Source organism: Etheostoma spectabile, unplaced genomic scaffold (assembly GCF_008692095.1).
Source record: "Etheostoma spectabile isolate EspeVRDwgs_2016 unplaced genomic scaffold, UIUC_Espe_1.0 scaffold00001694, whole genome shotgun sequence".
Classification (NCBI taxonomy): domain Eukaryota; kingdom Metazoa; phylum Chordata; class Actinopteri; order Perciformes; family Percidae; genus Etheostoma; species Etheostoma spectabile.
This window is the reverse complement of record NW_022602792.1, coordinates 1-5,936: the sequence shown is the minus strand read 5'-3', so window position 1 is coordinate 5,936 and position 5,936 is coordinate 1. Positions and strand designations below refer to the sequence as shown.

Genomic DNA, 5,936 nt, shown 5'->3' with positions numbered 1-5,936 from the left:
ATAGGTATTTGGAGTAGACTGCACTGAGATACATAGTTTTTTTTATGGGGGGGCGGTGTAGCAATCTCAGCAAAAAGACACAACTGATGAATGAATCATGATATGATGAAACTTATAGATTTTATTAAAAGCATTTAGAAACATTAGACTATGTGATGATTGTTTATAGAAACATTTGTTTTCCACATTTTAAATATATTGCAATATGATTTAAAATATAAAGGACATAATAGTGACCAATACCAGTTGATTATATTTTAGATGTGACATATCATGAAGTGTTTTAGTCAAACTGTTCAAATGTTGATAACCAGAGATGAAATCAGATGAATGTTTTGTGTTTGAGTCTCAGATCTGCTTCACAGTGCAGAGTGTGCGTGATGGTGAACAGACTGAACTTTGATTTCAGCAGCTGGTCTTCAGTCAGTGTTTCTGTCCACAGGAGAGACTCTCAGTCCTGCAGAGGACACAGAGACACTGAGGAACCAGAGCCGAACCCAAACCCAGGATAGAGAGGCTGAGTGAATGTGGTGATGAAGGTGTGGAGGTGGATCAGTGAGTCAGAGGAGACTGTGTAGAAGGACAGAGAGCCAGCAGGAACGTCCACATACACTGCTACTCTGTTAGAGACAGAGCAGGAAGTGAGGACTCTTCTTCTCTTATTGTGCCTGACAGAGTAACCATCTTCATCAGAGCAGATCAGTCTCCAGGAATGATCATTACTTCCAAACAGTCTTCACTGTCTCCTTTCCTTCTGATTCCTCTGTAACTCACTGATATATCAACCCCTCCTCTCCTCTCGACCTCCCAGTAACAGCGACCAGTCAGACCATCTCTACACAGCAGCTGAGGCCAGATGTCAAATCTGTCTGGATGATCAGGATGACTGATCCTCCTTCACATTTGTCACCTTCCTGTTGTTGTCAGACAGTTTGAGGTCTCTGTGGACTGAGTTCCATCAGATGATGGAGTTCTACTATCTGTCCACTAGATGGAGCTAACTGACCATCTAATGAGCTGAAGATCAGCAACTTGTACAGCAGCAGGTATCTCTCCAAGGGGCCTCCGTGTCACATATTACTTTGATACTTTAAGTACATTTAGCTGTTAATATTTACTACCTTAATATATATTTTACTACCTTAATATATATTTGAATTAAATCCAGCCAAGTAACCATGGAGATTTTTCTTTGCGGCTAGCCTGGTCCAGAGCAGGCTAACAGCCAGGCTAAGATTAATCCTGGAGTCTCATGTGTCAAATCAGCTGATCCAGAATAAACGTGTTTACAGTTATTCTGTTGTCTTCTGCATGTGTTCTGCTTTATTTTTATTAACATGCATTAGCCTACTTTTCACTATTGTTGTCGCGAGTTTGATTTAAACCCTACTACAGTTGTTAAAGATGTTAGGAATGGTTGCACTGGCACCCTGATGCGGAGTGGGACTTTCCCAGTGGAACAGTAGTGTGTTGAGGCTGCCTGGCGTGCAACCGCTGCCCGGTGGCCGCTGCCTGCCGGCGGACCTGCGCATCACGTCCGTGTCCACTCTCTCTGTAAAAGTAGAGATGAGCAGCGCAGCGTCCGTGGTCTCAGCTTCAGGTTTCTACAGGACGCTCCGAAGATTAAGTTAATGTAGCGATATTCCCAGATGATAATAATGTAGTGATATTCCCAGATGATAATAATGGCAGACTGATCAGAGACCAATACATTCATGATTTTATTTTCTTGTTGCTTGTCCTTCTCTAATAAAGGACAGTTTGTGTTACTCCTTAATAAGTGGGCCTAATGTTTTTTTATTATAGCTTACATTGGTTTCATAACCTTCTCAATTAGTCTCACATCCCTGGACTAATAACGTGGCCTATATACAGTACGTATATAATGTAGTTTACATTCATCACACCGGGAACACCACAATGCTTCTTAATCTTTTTATTTGGTGCGGTCACTTAGAATAAAACATGTATATTGTTTTACATATGCTCACAGCGTGTATTGAAGTCACTTACTTCTTTTTCTAGTTGTTGTCCCTTTCTGATTGTTCTGTATGAACATTAATTATACAAAGAATTAGATATAGCTTATAGAGATTTGTGCATACAGTATGCTTGTAAAACATGTTCTTGGGTTGTGAATCGATACCATGGTCTATTTGAGAAAGCCGTGAACGTGCACTTATCCCAGCTATCTACACCTGACTTGACATAGCTCCACCTGTTCATCCTTGCTCGGCAAACGTGCAACCGATTAAGCCGCGATGAGCAGATCACACTAAGTCAAGCTGCGCTTTTTCACTTATCCTGGATATCTTTATTCTACTTTCGTGCAACAGGCCCCTGGTTGCTCACACGTTGACTGTTCCCATTGGAGTTTTAAAAAGGCAGTGATTTTAGCTTTGATTTACTCATCAGCTCTTTTTTTAAGTGATTTTAGACCTGGAACGAGCCATCTTTTATTTCCTGTAGAGGTCCAAGTGGGAACGAGTGCAAAAAAGAGTGATGAAGAAGCCAAAAGAAAAGAGGGAAAGGAGTGCCGGACCTGTTATTGTTTTTAGGGAGCAGATTTACAGCTATCACTTTGCCGCCATCAAAGATCCCATTTGGACCTCCAGAAACTTGCTGGTAAGAAAGCACAAGCAGAACCCCCCTTGTTTTGATTACTTGAGGTATTTCAATGAAGTCTTTGGTCTTGGACAGTTACCTTCCAATCTAAAACTGTATATCTACTGTCTCTGGAACAATAGTTGGCAGTTGGAGGAGTAATGGCTCTTTAAAGTGAATATGCAAAAGAAGATGTTCATAAATTCAGCCCAGGTAAATGCTCAGCCCATATTCACACAGAACTAAACCTACTCACTTAATGCTGGTTACAATATTCTAATAATCAACAATGCCAGAGAAAAATGACAAAGTGTGATAACATTTTTTAATAAAGTATTAGCAGTTTTAATAAGTTATTGGCTTTTTCTTTGCAAAGGTTTTTTTTTCCAATAACATTAACAAGCATACATTTAGTTACGATGCCGGTGTTTGTCACGATGTAGAGAGCTCATACTTGCAGGTAGTGTGGCCGAGTGGTCCAAGCCCTGGATTAAGGCTCCAGTCTCTCTGGGGGCGTGGGTTCAAATCCCACCACTTCCATTTGCATATAATACATAGTTGGAAGCAGAACAATGTGATGACTTAGAGCTGTGTCATTTGGGCTGAACTTGGTGAAGTAACAAGAATCATCCATCAATCACCTTGCTGAGATTGTTCCTTGTTAACTTGAGGTTCAATGATTGGCGAAACCTTCCTTTCCAGCACTTTGTAGTAGAAAATCAACAAATAATTGTTAGAAGTAATCGTGATCTCCATATTGATCTATCATTTTGGCCATAATTGTGCAGCCCAAAGAGATCTAATGTTTTCAAACCAGTTGGGCAAGTAACCTTTCTGCTGACTTCTTGTAAAAAAAAAGCACATAACACAACTCAAAGAAAGCTACTGCGATGGCTGGGAATTAAACCCAGGTTAACTGCTTGGAAGGCAGCTATGCTCACCACTATACCACCATCACTGGGCAATACAATGTTCACTTCAAATATTGAAATACATCTGGGCATTGAGACTGAAAGTGCACTCTATCACTGAGCTACAGCCCCTGATGAATCAGAAATTCCCTCCAGGGGATCCTGTGTTATCACATTCACAAGAATGGGAAGTGTGTGTGTATGCTAGCTTCCTTGGGGAGGCAATAGCTGACTGATGATGTATCAGTCATTTTGCTGGGTTTCTTGGTCACAGCAACAAGCTTGATCATTGACATACAGTTGCACGGCACGTACCACAAAACTGTTGGGGGGGCCTTATGTATTTGTTGTATTACCTCAAGTGAACTGCATACCAATGACCGTAAAGATTAATATGTCCATGGTTTGCAGAACTGTACCTTCTAAGTGAGGTAAGGCCACTTGGGTTATCTTTGGGCTGCTCTAGGTCTACTGTAGAAAGATAAATCCCAGAGTTGGCTCCACCCGGTTATTCAAGCAACAACCGTCCCTGGGTGGACTTTAAACCACCATCCTTTCGGTTAACAGCCGACTGCACTGACCTATTGCGCCACAGAGACTGCGTCTAGGTGATTTATGAGCGGGAACTCGATCTTTAAGCAACTCAAGGTCGGTTCCACAAGTTGTTAAGTTGGGGGTTCAACTCCCGGTATGAGAATTTTCAGCTGGCAAAGACGAACTCTAGTCCTGCATGAATAAAAACTGTCCTTCTCTACTTCATCTGAATCTTGCCAATGCAGGTTCTCCCAGCAAAACAACCTGCTCTAACTCCATGTTATCTGCCATTGGTCCAGGGTTTTCCTTACTATTAGAAGTCTTTAGGAGCAGCACCCCAAGACCTTTTTGACACCACTTAGGCCAATGAATGTAAAATCAAACTAACTGAAAGCTTTCTCAGATCTACTGATTGTAGTTAGCAGAGGACTCCTTAAGAATGTCTGTAAAGGTTATTTAGGCAGAATCCAGACTGCTAGACCATATGGGACTGACACGTTGATAATACAGTGATTTTATGAATACATAAATATATAATGATATGCCAGGAACAGGACATCACAGCAACATCACTTGTTGATAAAACACAGCAATAAGTCCAGTCTGGCAATAAGGACTCAGGTTTTCACCGCCACCGTGTCTAATTATAGTTTCTGATGTTTGATTATAGAGATTATGCATATCATGTCTAGATATTAGCATTATATGGTTTTTGACAAATGCTTATCAGGGCATAGGGTACATACGTAACTACAGCTCTGATTATACAGTACTGACCTTGCTGCAGATCTTCACCAGCTAAATACCAATTCCCATACCGGGAGTTGAACCTGGGCCACCTGGGTGAAAGCCAGGAATCCTAACCGCTAGACCATATGGGACTGACGACACATCAATAACAGGGATTTCATGAATCAATTCATAGTCTGGCTGGAAATAGGTCTTCTCTTGAACTGAGAAGCTTCTTAAGTAACTTTTATTTGAAGCTTTTGAGTGTTCTTTAGGTTTTTATCTGCTTTAACTATTACCGGACAGCGGGGCACGGAGCAGAGCAGAGCGCCGTTAGGGAGGAATCCTCCTCCGTGTTCAGCTCCATTTTGAACTGGCGGTAAAAAACTTAACGTTGGAACTTTATGACAAATAGAACTGTTCTTTCCACTGTTCCTACAATCACCACTCTGGTCTGGTTGGAAACTAAAGGATCTAAACTAAAGGATGTTCCTCTTTAACTAAAAGGTCTATCTCTGTAGGGATCCATCCCATAATGTTGTCACACCTTAGAATAATAATCTGAGTCGTCAGCAACAACAACAACCTTTAGTGGACGCTGACTTTACCTTCAAATTAGGAGTTTAAACAGAGACACAACAGGAAGATAAATCCATCAAATCAAGTCCCCAATAATCAGCATGTGGCCTTGTTTATTTCAGGTAGTCAGCATGGAGCTGTTCCACATTCCCAGACATTTAAAACAAGTCAATCATTGGCGTTATTCTACGAGTCAGATGAATAAATCAGCTGTTTGCTATTTGAGCTGCTCTGTTTCCTGCTGCTCCGTCATTCTTTAGTGTCCTCTGGAGACAGGTTGCTGTCCTTTATGTGTCTTTTGGATGACATCATCAGTGTCTTTGCTTTAGTCTGAAGAAACTCCAACAGATTTAAAACCACATGCAGTACAGAAAATACAAACAGGGAATAGAAATGTCAGACAAAGAATATGAAATGAAAAGTCCCCAAAAGTAGGAAAATACAAATGTAGTCTACTACAACACATAACTGGAAGCATCCAATAAACATGGCTGACTCCAGGGGCCTGTTGCACAACTAGGATAAGGTTAAGCCGGGATATTCAAGTTATCCTGGATGAATTTAGCTTTGCATTCAGTC

The 5,936-nt window shown here is 41.2% G+C and overlaps 1 non-coding gene across 1 annotated transcript; it reads right to left on the bottom strand.

The window, feature by feature from the left end:
- Window positions 1-4,858: 4,858 nt before the first annotated feature.
- On the bottom strand, window positions 4,859-4,930 carry trnae-uuc (transfer RNA glutamic acid (anticodon UUC)). The gene has a single exon. It is a non-coding gene; the product is annotated as a tRNA-Glu (tRNA).
- Window positions 4,931-5,936: the final 1,006 nt, after the last annotated feature.